We start from the raw sequence: 21764 nt of genomic DNA, 5'->3' as shown, positions 1-21764 counted from the left end.
TTTGCCAGGCTTCTTTTTGGAACAAATACACTGACACACACTGACAATAAAAAGGCTTTGTCAGTTCTCTCCAAAAAAGAAAAGAAAATATGACCTTCATATTTTCTCTCTCTTTTTTTCCCCCTTTTGTTCATAGTTTTCCTCATTTTTCTTCTTTTTACCTTGCAACAAGGCCCTGTTTGTATCCGTGAGGATGGATAGAATTTTAAATAACTGTTAAGTGAGGTGTAAAAGTGTGTATTTTTATCCCAGACTGCTCTGTTACAGAGAGCAAGTGCTAAAGAGGGCAAATGTGCATTGGACCAGTACAGTTTCTTAACATAAAATTATGCCTCTACCCAGAGAGTTCCAGACTTTAGCAACAGCCCCAAAGGTCAGGAGCACCAGGATTCTGAGGATAATGAGATTATATTGAAATCATCCAAAAGCCTGTGAGTAATGCTTATGCACCAGGGAAAATCCTTCTAAGAGGTTTCTGTACAGTTGGCATCAGTGCTATGTTATAAATGTAAAGAAACAAATCATTTAGCTCTGTTTCTTTGTGGGACGGGATTTGTTGTGCAATTTCAAAGACAACATGCCATTAATAAACATTTCTATTACCAGTATTGATGAATGAAATCAATGGCGATTGTCTGCTGTAAACACATCCTTACTCTCCTAATGAAGGAGATCAGTTCAAATCTTTAACCCGAGGGTGATCCCATTTTGCATTTCAAGGACCCAGGTTTCAGAAGACATGCATTTGCCATGTTGTTGTTGTTTTTTTTTTATCTGAAGCAGCTGTGGCAAAGCTAGGCAGGGCTATTTTTTCCCACGTACGCATGTGTAGCCTCCTTCCCTTGTCAGTAGCTGAACGGAGGCTATCAATCAGAGCTGAGCGGCAGGAGGATGCACGGGCTGCTGCGGCGCTCATGGTTAGTGTGCCGGTGATATGCTCCTCGGGACCATATGGGGTCTGATCTCCTGTGAGCGCCGTCCCTTTCAACGGCTCTCCTTGTCATGCTCCCATCACATATAGGTCAGAGTCTTTTCACAACTCCACATGAGGCAAACGTTTAAGATGGCCATGAAGTGGCTTTCGTTTTGGAAATGGCCTGAGTTTGGGGAATGGGGGCTCCTAAAATACATTTACACACTTAATGTAGAATAGTTAGTCGTGGTTTAAAAATGGCTTTCTGAAATAAAGATTGAGTTAAAGATAAAACTAACTGTACTAATCTGAATAAGACATATAATATATGCCCCCCCGCATCCCCCATTTGCCAAGTGTGCCAATAATTCTGACCACGTCTCTTTGCATCCAAGTAATACATGTGTCTTCTTTGAAACGCAATGTTAATCTGAAGTTAAAACCATGACAGAGAAAGCAGATTTCTGTTAATCTGGTTTAAAAGGTCATTTAAGTCTAGGACCAGGTTTAACTGTCTGGGTTCTAAGGTATTTTTGGGGCCCTTGAGATGTTTTGATATGCTTTTTTCAGTTGCTTATAAACATATTAATGACACAGGTGAAATTACACTGTATTTAGCACAAACAGGGCTACCATAATATGTGAGCAACATGTATGTACATGTTTGTATTTTTGAGAGAACATTGTTTATGCATGGTTATTGAAAAAAAAAAGTTTCTGAAATAAGGCCACAAAACACATGCTAAATATGTGTCCACAAAACATTTGACTAATGGACGTTGTTGCCTAGAGTTTTTGCTTCGAAATGATCTAAAAATCATCCTGCCTAATTATTAACATAAAACAATAGATTGTTTTAAATTGTGAAAAACATGTGTTTGTTTGGAAAGGCAATATGCGGATGGGCGTGAATGGCACATGCACACACACACACACACACACACACACACACATATATATATATATATATATATATATATTCTTCTCGAAATAAAACTATCAGCACTTCCTGAGGTAACTTTTCCAGGATTATTACAATAGTATTATTATAGCTCACAACACAGCAAGATGAGGTAAAGTTCATGGCTTGCCTCAACATTTGCATTTAATAGTGCGTGCTCTCCATGGCCGTGATCACATTGACACGTAATAAGCTATAATTAGCTGACAGGAAAAGACTGGCATCTCTCTCTTTTCATACAGATTATATAAACTGGCAATATTTGTTTTTTATATAAATAACTTGATTTAGAAAAAAAGATAATTTCAACTTCATAATGAATATTTCGTGCCTGTGTGACAAGTATTCACTGACTTGCAGTTCATTTTCGGATGCATTTCAGAATAAACTTCACTGACAGATAGAAAGAAACATTCACATGACAAAAAGCAGAATACTTTGTTCTATTGTGAGTATCCACAAAAAAAGAAAATAGACACTTAACAGGACCTAATGATGTACAACACTTATATGGAAGTCTCTTTTGCACTGATAAGGAAAAAAGTGAGCTCATTGCGCCGACACGATGGGCGACCCCAGAGGGTTAAAGTTCAAACACATTATTTTTCTAACACTGTACATTGGTGCAGCACCTCTTTTCACTCTCTGCCTGAAATGCTCTGTTTTAGTACCTGTCTCTTTAAAGCCCGCTTTTGTGAAAAGTCTGTTTTGATCGTTCAACCGCTTAGACAAAAATGCAGCATCCCTCAACATTGGTTATCAGATCCCAAAGCTTCATGACTAGCTGTAAACAGTACTGTATCTATGGTAACAGCATCTGTATAGACCATTTCACAAGATGTAAACAACACTGGTCCAGAAACACTTCCTGTTTCAGTTTGTAACTGTTTTCTTTATTTCACATGTAAAGAAAACATCTTAAAGATGTGTGTTTAACTTTTTGATTCAGTTTTACATGTTCTGTTGGTTGTATTTTATCCCAGCTTATATGTAGTGTTAAAAAAACTGAAACAGGAAGTGCTTCTGGACCAGTGTTGTTTACATCTTATGAAATGGTCTATTGAAAGTCTATGCAACAGGTCTACTAGACAAAGCTAAATCACTTACCCAACTGTTGTTTAAGTGTGGCCAGTAGGCGGGGCATTATGCAGATGTGTAACATGATGACGTAACTAAATCATGGAAACAATGACAGGACAACAAACAAAGCAAGGCAAGTGTTTTCTGTTGAAGGGATCAACTCTTTTTGCCGTGGACTTTGTGATTTGTGACTTTATAGATTGTTTACTTGCAAAAACAGCTATAATACACAATAAAGGAAATGTAAAAGGAATAAAAACTTTAAGTAAACCACATATTATATTCCGTACAGTTTTTGCATACATAGCTGTGCTACAGGTTTAGAAATCTGGAGCTGCTTTTGGTCCCCCACATATATGGAATGGCATGGATGGTGGGGTTGTTGAGAGAGGCCACAGTTTGGGTTAAAGGTATACGCCAGGGCAGCTGCAAAATCTGCCCTGCCAAGGATGCAGTGCTTCCAAAGCCTGATCTGCGCCATTAAATGGTTCATTGACCAGCTAAATGGACTCATTATGATGAGTAAGTAAAAGAATAGCTCCCAAACCCATGAACCTCGTCTCTGCAGAGCTCTGGGTTCCGCTGCTTTTGGGGTTTCACAGGCTTTTGCTAAATGACAGCTGCCTGAGACTTCTTTCAAGGGAATGCAAATGACACACTGACCAGCTAATACCACATCAACAGTGCTTTATTGACAGTTGCAGTGCTCGAGATATCCATGGGAAACTTTTTTTTTTTTTTCAGGTTCGGTACTATCTATACTGGTGTAATCCTGAGATCTCTTTTCGGAGCAGTCTTGTGTGAATCCTACAGTAGCAAATGAAAGCTGATCATATAGGCGAAAGAGACATTCATATACAGAAACACTTTAAATATGTTTTCACATATTAATAGTTTTGTTTTTTGTTTTTTTGCAGTTGATTGTATAGTGTATCAAAAGCTAGTGGCTAATCACAATTGCAAAATCTTTAAAAGTTCGATGGGAAGTTAATTTCAAACAATGTTGGTACCCTTGCACTGCTTGATATGAATTTGTGAAGTGCCAGTGAACATGAGTCAACAAGTCAGCTATTATAGATTAAAAAAAAGTGCTAATGAAAAGCAACACAAACATAATTTGTAATGGTAATTAGTGTAGTGTTAGTGTTAGAGGACTTTTCCAAATTCAAGAATAAAAAAAAATAACAGTTGATTTTGCTATTGTAATGGCCATTCCATTGTGAAATATTTGCATATTTTTGCATACTTTTCAAAAGAGTGCTTATTATGGAAATAATATACTTGGAAATGTATATGGAAAACATATACTTTGGTGCAAACTGAATGCAATGTTTTGGACACTTAACTGCATTTTAATTTCAATTAAATCAGAATGTTTTATTGTTTAAATTTATATAAAATGCAAATTGCTATACTAGTGCTAATTTTGACCCACATAGTTCACTTAAAAAAAAAAAAAAAAAAACTTTTGCTGATAACTTACTCACCACATGTCATTCATGTCATTCTTTAGTCGAAAAGAAATTAAAGTTTTTGATGAAAACATTACAGGATTTTTTTTTTCATAAAATGCAATTTACTGGGCACCAAATGGTTCAAGGTCCAACAGACAGTTTCAGTGCAAACTGCAAACTGTTCAAAGGGCTTGGTTACCAGTAAAGTGCATTGTATGGAGAAAAATGCTGGAATGTTTTCATCAAAAACCTTAATTTCTTTTCGACTTAAGAAAGAATGACATGAATATCTTGGATGACATGGGGGTGAGTAAATTTCAGCAAAGTTTTTTTTTTTTTTGTGAACTACTCCTTTAAAGCTTGTTAAGGCAAAAATTCAATAAACAGACATCACTTCGTAAGAGACACTCTGAGTCAAATTAATAAAGGAAAAGGTTTATTATTCTTGCAAGAACAATAAGGCTCAGTCACCAACACAGATTACTGCGAAGTGGAGTGACGCCCAGAACACAGGCCGGGGTGAAGACTAAATAGCCCTCCCCAAGGTTATTTACTGCAAGCCGAGCCTTCTCTGTAAATTTCCACAAAGTTATAGGATTCATGATGCCAGGTTAGATTTACTAACCCCCTCAACCCCTGACAGTCTAAGATGACCCCTGACCCGGCCGGTCCTCTGGTGCCTAGCTCCACTCTTGATAAGGGAGAACAAATCACTTCCCCCATCCCATAAGACTTTCCTCTGTGGTTACATATAGAAAGTGAACATAATAAGGAAATAATGAGACATAAGATCCAATAATCATATTAATATATGTGAGATTAAAATTTCCACAACAATTCCCCCCTGTTTATCATTAGGTTACCCATAATCATAATAATAAACAAAGACAAATTTTAAGCCCAACATAATCTTCATCATTATTATTGACAGAACATTCATTTTCATAAGCCGCATCGAAATGCTCAAAATATTCTAAGTTGTTTTCACAAAGTTTCTTAACTGTACTCCCAGCATAGCTGGACCCTTTAGGTTCAAACAATGGTTGTCAAACCAAAATTAAACATAATTTCAATCATTATTTTACCACTAAAATATAAAATTGTTCCCCATTCTGCTTAATGAAACATTCCTTATCTTTATATAACTGTTAATCATACTCAATGCCTTATTGTTTTATCTGAAACTTATTTTCATATAAATTCAACTTAACCTGACTTAACAGTCGCTCATAAATAGTTCCATGAATTCTTTCAGAATTTTCTTTTCTCTCTACCAGCTTCCTCAAGCCAAATGTCCACTGTCTGTTCACATTTTTACATTCATGATGAACGCAGCCACAACAGCCTGTTTGCTTTTCGCTGTCCTGTTCCACTGATTCCTTCACTACTTTAGTCTGGTAGCGCTCAGTGTTCCCTCACTGGGAAAATCATGATACTTTATCAATTTTTCTATATCCACACATTTCTGCCCATAATGTTTTCTCATTTGGCAAAACACCGGTCTATCATATCTGGCAAGCTTGCTCTGAGATTTCCCCATACTGGCTGTTTCTATTTCCCCCGTGGATTTTCCTTTCGACGCGTCTAATAATCTGTCGGAAGTCTCCAACAGATCCGATCTCTTAACCCAAGATCGGTCAAGGTGCACTACCAGCGCTTTATCTACTGGAAATCTTTTGACCCCGCTGCAGATCTTCAATTACCCCACAGATTAGAGTCCACCTGAAATCTCTTGACCTGCTTTCAGCTCTCAAGTGATCTCGGACCGTAATCTGGGCGAAATCTCTGACCTGACAAATGTCAATTAATTTCAGATTTACGAAAACTCAGTGTCCATGTGAAATTTCTTGACCTGACAACAGGTCTCAATTAATCTTGGACTACTCTCTTATTCGCAATTTACGAAAACTCAGTGTCCATGTGAAATCTCTTGACCTGCCAACAGGTCTCAATTAATTTTGGACTACTCTCTTATTCGCAACCACCGAAATAGACCCCAGCCAGTACAGTTCCTCTCAATTATATACCCAATATAAAATGAATTTAGCTGTGTCTTACCAGGATGTCTTTTCGCTGTGCCTCGGGTTCTTTTTGATTCCAGTGGAGCCTCTCCTGGGCCTGATAGCGGTCGGCCCCTCTCTCTCAAGCTTACGAGGTAGAGCTGGAACTGCTCAGTCCAGGTGGCCAAACACCGTCCGCTCTCAGGTCCAGAAGGCACTTCCAAGGAATCCCACTTCTGACACCAATTGTTAAGGCAAAAATTCAATAAACAGACATCACTTCGTAAGAGACACTCTGAGTCAAATTAATAAAGGAAAAGGTTTATTATTCTTGCAAGAACAATAAGGCTCAGTCACCAACACAGATTACTGCGAAGTGGAGTGACGCCCAGAACACAGGCCGGGGTGAAGACTAAATAGCCCTCCCCAAGGTTATTTACTGCAAGCCGAGCCTTCTCTGTAAATTTCCACAAAGTTATAGGATTCATGATGCCAGGTTAGATTTACTAACCCCCTCAACCCCTGACAGTCTAAGATGACCCCTGACCCGGCCGGTCCTCTGGTGCCTAGCTCCACTCTTGATAAGGGAGAACAAATCACTTCCCCCATCCCATAAGACTTTCCTCTGTGGTTACATATAGAAAGTGAACATAATAAGGAAATAATGAGACATAAGATCCAATAATCATATTAATATATGTGAGATTAAAATTTCCACAACAAGCTACACTGTGTAACTCTTCTAGTTTATTATTAGCTAAAAAAAACATTTAGTTCTTTCAAAAATATATGTGCTCATTAATGTATATTTACTTCGTTCAAGTAATAAAGTATTCTCGTGAGTGTATAATATGCCATTAAAAATACATACGGGTAAGGGGTTCTAATGTCGGTTGCCATGTTGCCCCTCCATCTTGAAAGTACATTAGCCAAAGAGGGACATACCCATTAATTCAAGGTGGGGCCTTTCGCGTTTACGTTTGAGTTAACACTGATGGGGAGGTCGAACTGGAAGCCATGCTAATCTTGGACTACATTGGCCACCATAGGAGTTAAAATGAAATCAGAATTGAGAGGAACAGACACTAATATTTACTGGATGGTCATATACCTTTTCACCTCTAGATGGGGTTAAAAATCACACAGTGTAGCTTTAAGTAAGACACATCTTACTCATAATAAAACTATATAAAAAAAAATAAAACTACTCATAATAAAACATTTCATAATCCCTTCATATTTTTTCTTTGAATAATATAAACTATAGGACTTACTTAAATGTCATTTCTATTGAATTTGTACCGTGCAAGGACACTTACCCCCAGTCTCACAGACCAGGTTTAAGCTAGTCCAGACTAAAATGAATGTTTGAGCTGTTTTAACTGAAAGCAACTTGCCACGGCAGTAATGTTTTTTTCTTTTCTTTCTAAGGCATGTTTACAAAAGCTACGCAATTGTCCTAATTGAATTAAGGCCTTCTAATCCAATTTTACTCTGCTATGGAAAGGAAAGGATTCTGACATTGTTTATCAGTGTGTGGTAAGGCATTGCTGACTTCTTAACAACAACAACAAGAAAGAAAGCATCCTCACTAAATCCTCAAAGGTCACAAGTACAGATCTCCCCTCAGCTGAATCCATGAACTTCCAAAACACCACCACACATACTAAAAAGACCCATCTGACCCAGAACATAACTTTCAGCTGCTCCCCTCAGGCAGATGCCCGAGACTACCAGCATGAGGCATATTCTGGTTTAAAACAGTCTAACTTCAGCTTGGCAGTCTAAGCTTCAGCCTAACAAGTGTCAGACTGCCCAGTAAACATTCATCGATTAACTCAATTAATCCTCAGGTAAACGCTATGTTCCTTGTTTACTTTGCACACCAGAAGTGTTGTAACCTATTCTATTGAAAAAAATCACATTTATCTCTTAATCAGATTATATATTGATTTTTTTTCATACAGTATTTTTTTTAAGTTTAAAGTCACCATGAAATCATTTTATTTATATAACTCATTATGATTTTTAAATTCATGTGCCCTCGCAATCTTTAATGAAAATTAACTTCCCCTCCTTCTCGCAGTGACATCTCTTCTCTGATGATGTGTTTACTGCCGTGAGGGCGGGGCAACCTGTCACTCACATGACATCACAGCAATAGCAAACCACAACCAATCAATTCCTTATGGAAAAAAATCAAGTCCTGCCCTACATTTATTCTGGTTCGAGCAGCCGTTTCACTTTGATGTATACGTCAGGCTATAGTGAAGAAAAGACTATCACAATTTCTGTTTCATGTCAACTTTCATCGAATATTTAAATTAAATTTCAATTCATTTTTGAAGTAATGCTGGACATTAGCAAACAGTCTCTTTTAGGTTAAGCTGTACCTAAATTGTACTTGTACTCAGGCTTCTCATACTTTATCGTATGTTCAAAAGTCATCTTCCTGTAGACTGTTTTTCCATTTCCACAATTAATTGTCTTTATGTTGGATATGCCGAACATTCATTAGCACTCTGTGTGGATGTGCACGCAGCTCACAGAAAAAGACGTACTGAATTAATGGAGTGTTAATAATCGCTAACTCATTAGTGTCATCTTATTTGCATAGCATATCATTGCATCTTTTGAGCAGTGAATATTAATTTCTAAAGGCATGAAGTATTGCATGATATAAATAGAGGAATTATCCATGGGTAAAACACTCATCAGGAAAAAAGTAAAAGCGCTGAAAAGAGCTGCTGCTATTAATATTATTTGTCTCATGTTCTTCTTTTTAGGCAAGTCATGAGAAGTTGCGCTAATAGGATTTCCATGGCTGCTTGATTATTGTTATTATTCTTTTTTTTTTTTTGGCAGTTTAAAAGTAAATCAGTAAATGGCTTTACACAAGGAAAGTCCATCTCACATTTTGCGCTTTTGTTTTGATGTTTAAGGCAAAGTCATTGCTCTCATACATTCTAATGCAAAAAGTGACATCTTTTCTGTCTCCTTTTTTTCCCCCACAGGGACCGGCCAGCTACCAGTGGTGGATCTCAGACATGCTTGCGATCACTAGACAGTTTAACCAGGGTAAGTTAATTTTGGAATGGCTCCATGACCTGAATAGTGGCACTGCGGGAGCCTGCTCTAAAGCCCCAGTGTCCTCCTCTCTGATTGGATCTGCCCCTTTTTAAATCAGCACTGCATGTGAGCTTAAAGACTTCACATTCAGTTATTGCTCCGATGTCTATAGTCTCTCAGACACTGAATAAATGTATACTCACATTTGAAGAGGGATAACAGATAATTTTTGTTTGTTTCTCATTGTTAGTTGTTTTTTTACTTCATTTCTAGTTTTGTCAGTTGATAAAATGTTATCAAATTTGTTGCATGTACTGAGAAAATAATCTTGTTAATTGCATATATCAATGTTTGCCTAAACAATTTCAAGAGACTATCATTCAAAGACTACATTATTGTGTCATATGTGTACAACAGGGAATAGAAATTATAAAAAAATTGGCTTTTGGAGTCAATCTGTTGATCCTTTATTTTATTTTCACTGCCCATGTTAACAAAAATGTTCTATAAGAATGTTTTGCTAACATTTCCATTAAGTAAAAAAAAAAAAAAGTTATTTCTAAATGTTACAATTTTTTTCATTTTAAACATGTTTTAAAAACGTATTTAATTTTAGCATTTTGCACTTTTAGTCCAATTTAGCATTTTGACGACATTTTGGGAATATTAATTTAAATCTTCTCTGAACAAGTAACAAAACAAAAAAAAGAATAAAAATGCAAGGTAAAAGTTAAAAATGCTACATTAACAATGTATAAATAAAGTTTTAAAACTAATATTTTTAAAGACCAGATAACATTGAAATAATATTTTATTAACATTACTGGAAGAACATTTTTTCATAACTTTGAGAGAACCTTGTCAGTAGCTAAAGTTCTGAAAACATCCCTGTTAGCTGTGTCTATCAGTCCCCAATAATAGGGTTGTTCACAAAGATAAGATCATGCATTTATTCTGTGCTTTAAAAAAAAAAAAAAAAAAAAAAAAACTAAAAAAAACTAAAATGTAATTCATACATGGCCACTGTTTTTCATGTACCAGTACCACTGACTCTATGAGACGCCATTTCAAGATACATTTTAGTTCAGCTTTGAAACCTTTGGAAAATTCATTATCACAAAATGTCAAATGTTTCAAAAAGAAAATAATTTAAACACACCTTAATATAATGTGTCAGTATGTTTAAAAATGCATTATTTTCCAAAAGATGAAAAGATGCTTTCAGTGCCTGAAAAAAAGAACAAAAAAAGATGAATATCATAATATGGTATTTCAATTCAAAGCCACATATGAGGATACTGAAACTCAGATCTATTTTCATTCATGTTTTGAATCATCTTTGTCAGTTGAATTTTCATCACAGTCTGGATCTACAGCTGACAGCCTCTGCCCTCTTGATCGGTGACATGGACGTCTAGAGAAACCGTTATGACAACTTAATTTTAGTACGAACGGGCCAATCCTTTGATGTGTTCCTATAAATCACATTAAGTGGCAAATATGAAAGATCTTTAATATTTGATCACAGTGAATAGCCCAAGCAGTTTAATTTGCTTAGTTCTTATGGATATTTCTCTAGACACCATGCACTTGCACCGTTCCACCTCTGAGGCTATTCACTGACAGCATAGCAACCATGTGTGTTGACTTATTGCACGAATCTGTCGGTTTAGTCTTGGTGCATTCATTCTAGTTCACACTGGCTGATGCAACCCTAACTGTCAGTGGGGCAATGCCAAAGAGATTAGATGCTGCTTTACACTGCTTGTCTTCACAGGGGAGAGAACTGAGCTTAGACAATCCTCCAAATATGCACCAATTCATTGGCATCCATGCATTCTCTAATTATCCATTCTAGTGTGACGGGACAATTCATCACCACAAAACCTGTATGAATGAGACCAATCTAAATACTTGTAAGGAAATGTTCAGATTCACTACAAGTTTAGCTTCGGAATTTTGCTTGTTGTGTCAAATGCTGTTGTTAGAAACTAGTATGTAGTTTCTGCAACACTAGTGGAACCTAATGGAATTACAAAAATACAGCGACTGAAAAAACCCCTGTGAACTGATGCATTTTTTGATGTCGCTATTGTTCCAATAATCCACTCAAAATTAAGGCCTGTGATTTTTACCACGGCCAAGGGGCTTCTCATCATGTCCCAAAACACCCCGTGGTAAAATCACTGTAACACACAGTGTTATAAAATAAACTAAACTTGTAGCTTATTGCTTTTATAGACATCTCCTCAGAAGCTTTCTAGCTCTCAAGATTAATTTCTCCCCAGTAATTCAGAACATCATCAATATTCTTCCTTGCCTCTAGGGCCCTCGCTCACTATCACTTTCACATTGAGCAAGGGAAACTCCAGACTGTTTCACATCAAATCATTCTACTTTCTTTGCACAACACTGTTTTTGGTGTGGAATGATTTGGAACATAAAGAGTGTTTGCGTGTTGTGTGACTTTTTAAAACCCCTGAAGTCTAACATCTCCAGAATAGGTAAATATATTTCTGTTGTGCCGCTAATGTTATTCATTGCAACAAATCAGTCGGACGCATTTCTTAAATGTCATCATTTTTATTTCCAACTGAGAAGAGGCATCACTCTCACAGCCATGGCCATTAGCTCTGCCATACAATCATTTCATCTATGTGGGGCATGAAAAAGAGGTTCAACGTGCTGCATCAGCTTAAAGCAATTGTTCATCTCTAATGACTTACATTTAGAAAACTCTCTGCAATGCTAGCTGAAAGTAGGGAGGATTAATAAAAGCCAATTGCATCTCCAAAACCGGCACGGACGTGATAGCTTATCATCTCGAATGCAGTTTCAAATTCCTTTAACTTCCACGGAGCCTATTTAAAGCAAGTCTCCCAATGAACCCCTATGATAAGAGATGAACTGTAATGTTTTTTTGTTTTTTTTTTATTATCGTGTATTTACAATAAACTAGACACTGTGGTTGGCGCCATAACAGGATGCTATTGATATTATAAACAATGTATTTACAGTTTATTTGACTTTACACATATTCAAAATATTCTGAAACATTCAGAATATCCATTGATGTTCTCATCACTTTAATTTTGCCAACATATCCTGTTCAAGTACAAACAAGCATCAAGTCAAATATATGTTACATATTACTTCACAATACACATCGCTTCCAAGTGGCTTTACAGAAAGTCTATAATGTCTGTAATGTATTACAGAATGTCTAAAAAAAATTAAGGGCTGTGTGATATGATGGGATATCAAAATTATATTAGTAATTATCCAGATTCCCCGTACATTTTACTTAAAAAAAAAAAAAAACTATATTGCACAGTATTTTTTTCATTTAAATTAACCAATTATTACTTTGAATATATATATATATATATATATATATATATATATATATATATATATATATATATATATTACCTTTCTGTAATTATTAACATCAACTCTGCCATACAATCATCTCATCTATTAAGATGTAACAATGATAATAGTGATCATCCGGATGTTTACCAATTTATCCAGCTGGGGACATGTCCCGGCGGGAAAGTGACATCAATGCATACCCTCACATTGAACTGACATAAAATGAATAACAACACCATTGTCTTTTGTAGAGCTGCTTATAGCTCAATGTATCTCATTTAATAATTTAGAGTTTTTCAGTTATTGAACTGAACTGAATCAACACTGTGCTTAATAATGGCACAATTGTCTTCGAAGACTTCACTTTGAAGACGTATCACTGTAAAGCTTCTTTGAAACTATTTGTATTGCAAAAAAAGCACTAAATGAATAAAGGTGACTGACTTGACTTGATAAAATGGGAAAATTAAAAGAAATATAATCTAGTGTGACAATTAATGCAGGAGCTTCTTATTTAAGATATTTAACATTTACATCAAGAAACTACCATATCTCACACAGTAACATTTCATGTATTCTCTTTTAGATTTATACATTTCGATTTTTAATTTATATTGTAAATTAACCAAAATTTTTACTTTGAAAAGTCTATTTAATTTTTCTGGAGCAGCTGACAAACAGTGAGTGAAGCACTGCTATAACTAGAGGACAAATGAGTGTATCCACACATAAATGTGTATGTTTAGAGGTCACTGAGGCATGGCAATGACCTTGTGATTTATTTGAGGTTTACTAAGTGCATCAATCCTTTTCACATGTCAGAGACAGAGAGGTAGGAGAAACATTTTACCAACAAGCAGTGCTCAGAGTATGTGACCAGTAATGGATCTTGTACACCATGCTTCACACAGCTTTTTTTTTTTTTGGTCATAAACAACCATCAAACCCGACTGTCACAACAGAACATCTCCATCAAAACAGACCAAGAATTGCACTACTAGTACAGAGCCTTCCCTACAATGTCACAAAAATAATGGTCAGATGTGTACTATTGTGTTAACATTTTATTGACTAAAAATGGGCTAGAACATGGTCATCTCGAAGACGAGTTCGTTCAGAATCAGCTACATATAGCAGGTCGGCTTACTCAATCTTCTCATACATTCCCGTAGCACAGTGCATTTCCCTATGGCATTTCCCCGTTGAAGCTCAGCATCCATTGACTTCAATGGGGCTGCTTTGAACACTTTTTTCAGTGCTTCGAAACATTAGATAAATGCTGCGATTATGTCCCGCCCACGGACGCTCTGCGTCTCTGGGGTGAATAGGGAAGTGGGCTAGCCTGGAGACCAGGTGTCTGTGTGATGATTGGCAACGCATTCTCATCCTAGGGAGTCATATATATGACGCTTTTGACATTGCGTCTAAATCCGACGCACATGGCACCCTTTAGCGTCAATATAACTCTTCGGTTATGGGTAGGTTTAGGTCTGGGGTAGTGTTAAGGTTAGACCACAAGGAGGCGCCTTCTGGCACATATATATCTGCGTCTCATATTGACGCTACAGGGTGACTTGTGCGTCGGATGTAGACACAATGTCAAAAGCGTCACCTATATGACACCTTCGGGATGAGACCGGGCTGTGATTGGAGGACTGCATCTCCTTTTGATTGACAGCGATTTCACACAATAAAAAGTTGCTGAATCAGAAGCTATTCGAGATTTTGAGCTCAGTCTCATCGCGGAAGTGTACTCGAAAAATTAAGTGCCGTAACATATTTCTTGGTATTTGCAATGCATTTTACAGTTTAAAGGGATAGTTCAGCCAAAATCACCCCCATGCTGTACCAGACCTTTGTTCGTCTTCGGAACACAAATGAAGACATTTTTGATTAAATTTGAGAGGTGGATCACTGCTACATACTGTAGTCTGCCTGTGGGATCGAAACTTGATGGCCCAGAAAGTCAATGAAGAAAATGTTTAGATATTCCATGTGCTCAACTATAAGTTTATCAAGCGATGAGAATACTTTTTGTGCGAAAAAATAAACAAAAATAATGACTTTATTCGAGTACTCCATTTCTTCCTTGTAGGCCAGAGACGAGAGTTCAAGAGATTTCCACGATGTATGAGCAAGAACTGCGTTCTTCTTCTACTACGTCTTGTTCAGTTCTCACGCATGCATGTTTTCTGTATTATCTATGTGAATTTTAAAATCTCCAGCAATGGCAAAACAGTCAAATTCAGAGGCAATTGTTGATAACGGTTCTGTAAAGTCCTCAGCAAAGGCTGGAGAGTATTTTGGAGGCCTGTAAACAATGATACCTAAAATGCGTGGAGCACCTTTTAACACAATACCCAGATATTTAAATTCCCAAATTATATTTGCTTACATTGATAAACATCTTTAAAAAGAGCAGCTAAGCCCCCGCCTCTCTTACAAGCTCTGCAGACACTCATAAAAGTAAAGTTAGGAGGGGATGTTTCGTTAAGGACTGTTGCACTACAGCTGCCTTCTAGCGAAGTTTCATTTAGAAACATGAAATCCAGGTTGTATGTGATTAAGTCATTGACTACAAGTGATTTATTTTTAAGTGAGCGGATGTTTAAAAGTGCTAACTTAATAGTCTTTTTGTCTAATACTTTTTGTCCCCACTGCAATCTTAGTTTGGCTTGTAATAGGCACCAGATTTGATGGGTTTGTTGTACAGCTTTTGAAGGCATTAGTCTTTTTATTATGTAATTGAACAGCAATAGAGAAAGATACAGGCGCACTGGGTTCCTGCTTAATCTGTAGACATTTGATAAAGTTACTGTTTTCATAGCGGGGACCCGACACCTATAACTGAGAGCTGGTATCAGTTGTTTTTGGTTTACCTCGAGCAGATGAAGGAGAGTGTGAGCCCTGGCGCTGTGGCAGAGGCTGAAGAGCTCTCACAGGAGGAGGGTGAGGGTGAGCTGTGCCCGCAGGCTTTGGTGGTTGCGGGGCCTGCCGTTTTTTTGGTTGGTACCTGGGGGCTTGCAGCAAAAGAGTGGGATAGTTTGGTTCCAGCACACACCAGTTGTTCCATTTTCTCTGGGAAGCACAGAAGTGTCACCGCTCTTGCGTTCCTTCCCTGACTCCCCAGGACACCTGGTGATTGTTGACTTTGTCTGGGACATAATCAAGGTTTTCTCTATGGTAACTTGCTGTGTATCGCTATGACAATCCTGCGGACTTGAGGCACCTAGATTATGATGCCAGACATAGCGACTCTCCAGGCCTACACATACACATCCTCCTACACATACATACAGATATATGCATTCACCCACCCCACACCCCATCCCTCGCCTTCGCCACTTTGTACCCTCCAGTCTGACAGGTGGGTCTGTGACCAGAACTGGAAATGGCTGCAGGACCAGATGGCTGCCTGCCTGTGCTGGGCTACCTCCATCACCCAATCCCCAACCCTGTTGCAAGTTTTGTTCATGTTGTAGAATGTACTGATTGTGCTAATGTTGCTGAGGTGTTTTTTTCCTGTTCCCACACTGCACTCCTTACAGGAGCATAGTCTGGGGGTTACCTTTTTCTCCTCACCTCTCCTTATGTCATGCTGTTTGTTTCCCTCAATTCCCTGTCTTCCTGTCCTGTCTACCCCCTTGTCATATCGTTTCTATCTTTGTATGGGCAGGTTGATGGCCAATTTCGTTGGTACTTGTGACCAAGTGAAAATAAAGTTCATCATCATCATCAAGTGGAGATGCTGGGGAGAGGGATAACGTGTTTGGTGAGAGGGGCTGTTGCTCTGGTGCTATCAGAGGCTGTAATATGCTATCCTGGTTTCCCTGGCTGTTTTCCAGAAAGTTGTCTTTGGGTGCTGAATCTTGGAGCAGTTCTAGTATGTCATAGAGTCTGTCTGTGGTGAGCTCTGTGGGCAGGGATCTGCTGAGATTGTGTCCATGAGCAGAGGTTGTTGTGGCTGAGTGGTGTTATCATTGTCCTAGTGTGATGTGTCAACCATATGTCCATTCAGGTACTGAAGTTAAGTGCTGTGGTCATTCATACTGTATCCAGGTGTGTGTGTGTGTGTGTGTGCGCGCGCGCGCTATTAAGGTTGAGTGGATTGGCAAGGAAGATAATGAAGTTCACTCCTTTTATATTGCAGGTTTTTTTGCAGCCATCTATTAAGCCCAAGCAACTGTGAAAACTGGTTTGTTCCTCTTGCTGGGAGTGATGAATGTCCACTGGGTAAGGCTGATGAAGGCTGATGAAGAAATCCTTTTTAAGGAGTTCTGACCGCTCTTTATGTATATCATGAGGAGTCGATTTTCAGTCTTATGTTTCATAAGAATGTTCTGAAGTTCCCTGTTTACATCAGAAGTTGTTGCTTGTGGAAGGCAGCACATAGTTGTATCCCTGCTACTAATGTTTCTGATTATGGAGTCCTGGGCCCGGCTGCGCTCTGAGCTGAGTGCCGCTGTCTGCTCGACCTTGAGCCCCAGTTAGCATCAGTGTTAGCTACAGGCTGACTCAGTCTGTGTTCGATCACATTCATCAAATTCAGGGATTCCTCATTCATTAATACTTTAAATCTGTTCTCAAGATGTATAGGCGGTGGCAGTAGACCAGTGTTTGCAATCCTTGTCAGAGCCGTATCTTGGGTAGATGATGCTACTGCTGCAATATGTGATGCTCGTGACAATCTGATGTCTTGAGTGCCTTTGGGTCTCGCTCCCTGTTTGTCCCATCGATTTGTAAGTTGATCGGCTTGTTTCTCTACACTCAGTATAGCCTGTCGAGGAGCACTAGATTCATGAGACTCACCAGCTGTGTGCTGAGGGCGTCCATGACAAAGCTCTGTTGTGCATTCTGGTTTGGCGGTCCCGCAATTAACTTTGTTTCAAGAACTGCAATCCTTTGTAAAAGTCTGTGGTAGTTAGAGCAGCAAGAAGATTCCAGGAGAGGCATTTTCTTATCCTTATGAATGTAGGGAGTTGTGTTTTTTTCTTCCCAGGAATGTTTTTTTTTTTTTTTTTTTTTTGTAATCCAAGCATTTGAGCACTGTGCTGATTTGCTGAAGTCAAAATTAGGTAAATAGCGTCTGAACAGTAGCTGAGAAGGAAGCACAGATCTGAAGCTGTTCAGCTGAGCAAAAAAGAAGGGAAGTCATTGTTCTTCATTTTGTGTGAGCACAATTGCTTGTAATCTGTTTTACTGGCCATGTGTGTGTGTGTGTTTGTCATGTTTGGTGTGAGAACATGGCTTATCATGTGTTTTCCTTGTGCCATGTGCTCTCCTGTCGATTGTGTTGACTCCCATCTTGTTTCCTGATCCTGATTAGTTATTTAGCCCCACCTGTCCTACCTCATTACCTGACTTTTTTGCTCCCTATTTATTCTCCCTGTCCTGTGCTGGTTTGCAGTTTTTGTTGGTATTTTTTCGAGTCTTCGCACTTTTCACCATCCCCACACCTGACTGTCAAGAAAAAAAAGAGCTTCTCCTCTTTGAAAGACAAGCAACCGCCACTGATATATATATATATATATATATAATTAAACTGCTATACAGTCCCTTTAGTTTCCAGCATGCTTTACTGTTGAGTGTCTGATGTCTTGATCCTCAGACTTATTTGAATGGATTACTGTAGTAGATCTGAGATCAGCCTTTAAAACACTTCTTTCTTTTTTTTCTTTTTTTGTTTAACAAATCTAGAAATTTAGAGGTGATCACAAAGCAAATCTTTTATTTAACTCCTATTGCATTTCATTCAGAAATTAATAACACACTTTGCAGAGAGGGAAGTCGACTACTGTGTAGACTGAGCTCTCACGTGGGCCGGTTCCCCGGCAACAGCCATTTCCAAATGGTCAAAATGAACAGTGCACCGGCGGAAGAGCTAGAGGCATGACATGGCTGAGCAGACATATTAGTTTTTACTTGTCAAGTTACAGCTCTGGAAACCACAGATTTGTGCACCACTAGCTCAAAAGACTATAAACAGTCATTGAGTCATTATTAGGAACACTTGTTCAATTTCTCATTAATGCAATTATCTAATCAACCAATCACATGGCAGTTGCTTCAATGCATTTAGGGGTGTGGTCCTGGTCAGGACAATCTACTGAACTCCAAACTGAATGTCAGAATGGGAAAGAGAGGTGATTTAAGCAATTTTGAGTGTGGCATGGTTGTTGGTGCCAGACGGGTTAGTCTGAGTATTTCACAATCTGCTCAGTTACTGGGATTTTCACAAACAACCATTTTAGGGTTTACAAAGAATGGTGTGAAAAGGGAAGAACATCCAGTATGCAGCAGTCCTGTGGGTGAAAATGCCTTGTTGATGCTAGAGGTCAGAGGATAATGGGCCGACTGATTCAAGCTGATAGAAGAGCAACTTTGACTGAAATTAACACTCGTTACAACCGAGGTATGCAGCAAAGCATTTGTGAAGCCACAACACGCACAACCTTGAGGCGGATGGGCTACAACACCAGAAGACCCCACCGGGTACCACTCATCTCCACTACAAATAGGAAAAAGAGGCTACAGTTTGCTCAACAAAATTGGACAGTTGAAAAAAAAATGTTGAAAAATGTTGCCTGGTCTGATGAGTCTTGATTTCTGTTGAGACGTAAACAGAACATGGATCCATCATGCTTTGTTACCACTGTGCAGGCTGGAATCTATATATTGTATTGCCCATTATCTGCATGGCAGGATAAACAAAGATTCCAATGAGATGATGATCATCTCAATGTAAGACTCAAAATGCTGCCTTACTGCTCTATTAATAATTTGAGTAATTAGGGCTTGGTTGTTAATCGAGGCTCACTCGGGCCTAAAGAGGTAATGATGAAGAAAATAAATGTGAGTTGAGGCTGAGAGGCAGCTGTCACATGTTCATTACAGTAAGTGTGACTTCTCTCACTGCTGATGCTGATGAGCACATGGAGCCAGACACTGAGCTCTCATCTGTGTCCTCTCATCACAGCACGGAATCGCCGCCTGCTGAAATCCACAAGAAGTTGTGTTGTTTAGTTCATATGTTGGATAATTAATAATGCTTTTAGCTGTATATGTAGAAACAATTATGTGGTAAAATTTGGAAAAAATTGTGCATATAACCTGTTCAGGCATACTTTCCCTCATCCATTCTCATTAGCTGAGGAAAATCATGACTTACAGCATACAGAGAGATTTGTCTCAGTGTGGACCATTGGAGGCTCTCTGTCCTCCTTCCGAGTGAAGTGATTGAGTGAAACTGGGCAGTTCTAGGATTTCAGTTTTAGGTAGGCTTAACCTGAGCATGAGCTGATGTGGCTCAGGGGAGTATTTCTTGCTTTAAGTGCAATAGGTCATAAATGTAAATATTTTCAGTCAAGCTTTGTAAATAAACATTAATATTGCATCTGTTTGTCAGATGTATATCACTATTGGAGGCATATTTGGCTGTATTTTTTATTGTGATTTCATTTGAACGAAAAGCCCTCTGAAAGGGAAATAATCAATGATTGCAGTCACATTTATTTATATAGCACTTTTTACATTACAAATTGTTTCAAAGCAGCATTACAGAGATAACAATGGAAATATTGCAAAAAAAAAAAAGCATGTCACAGTCCAGCTTAAGTTCAGTGATGTTTAATTTTTGTATATGTATATATAAAAAAATAATTTTGTATGTATATAGTCACTCTGGAGTAAACCATGATGTCATCCTCAAGCTCAGTTCATATAATAGTTTCAATGCAGGCAAATCAATATTATTGTTGGATATTATTTTAAATGCTAATTTGAATGCCCCCTAACCCCCCACCCCTCCCTTAGAAACAGCAAACACAGTGAAAAAAAAACTGTTTACAAGCAAGTATTCCTAAATAAGCCTCCTAATTGGTTAATCAAATGGGTAGCCCCGTCCCAACCACATGCCATTGATTGAGCCCCTGTTGATGTTGTGAACAGAGCAATGTTTTGAAAGCACCACAAAGCCATAGTGTTTACACTTTTAGGAAATCATTGTATATGGCTTAATTATAAATCTCTCTAAATAAAGACATCACAAAATGGCTTAGTGATGTTATCAATTATCAAATCACAAAGGCTGTAATTTAAAGGTGCAGTACGTGAACACTGCGAAACACGAAAGACTGTTGATACAGTATTTTATCATAGCTGAAGCAAAGCAAAATAATGCTTCACGAAAAATAAAATGAAGATGATGAAGGAACAAAATCACAATTCGACAAACTCTTACAGCCCTAACTACACACACAAGATGCTATTTTAGTTACAGAAGGAAATCTGCTTCAACTGCTTCAGCTTTCAGTTGCAAATAGATGCAAATTTAGAGGCAAGTATATGCTGACAAACACTGTAGTCTCAGGAAAATTGGATGATTTAAAGCTGAAGAGAGCACCCTGTCTTAGGATGTGAGCAATACAACGCCGGTATAAACCCGAGGCCACACCTCTAAAGAGGGATGTCTGACCATCTGCCATTGCTTTTTGTTGTAATTTAGATGTAAAACTATATATCAGATATTGCTTTTGCTTACAATACACTTTAATGCATCAAATGGTGATTTTATGCGGTCTGCTCCTGTATCCAGAGAGTATGGTTGGCCATTGCCTGCATGCTGAGACTTGAGTACAAACACTAAGAGGCAAAGTAGACAGACTTAAGCCATTCACACCATAATCCTATGTAATCCTTAAAGGGCCAGGTAACTTCTTTGGCCCAGGTACTTAACCTGCTGTCTATAAGAACATATTGAGAAAAGGGTTAGTAGAAAGGCCAGGCGGCCTTAAAGGGACGGATCAAACTAAGAATGAAAAACATGCGGTTTGCTCATCTTTGACATTTCAACTTGTTTTCATTTGTTTACGTTTGTGCAAATAAAGAAAGTAATGTTTGACTTTTAAAAGTTA

General features: G+C 38.1%; 1 protein-coding gene across 1 annotated transcript in view; it reads left to right on the top strand.

Moving 5' to 3' along the window:
- elfn1a (extracellular leucine rich repeat and fibronectin type III domain containing 1a) overlaps positions 1-21764 on the top strand; it is a 105443-nt gene that overhangs the window by 57629 nt on the left and 26050 nt on the right. Inside the window, exon 2 of the mRNA XM_039675077.2 lies at positions 9423-9486. The gene's annotated coding sequence lies outside the window, so the exon portion shown is untranslated. The remainder of the gene's footprint in view (positions 1-9422; positions 9487-21764) is intronic.

Source organism: Pimephales promelas, chromosome 3 (assembly GCF_988280905.1).
Source record: "Pimephales promelas chromosome 3, fPimPro1.hap1.1, whole genome shotgun sequence".
Classification (NCBI taxonomy): Eukaryota; Metazoa; Chordata; class Actinopteri; order Cypriniformes; family Leuciscidae; genus Pimephales; species Pimephales promelas.
This window is presented reverse-complemented; position numbering and strand designations above follow the sequence as displayed.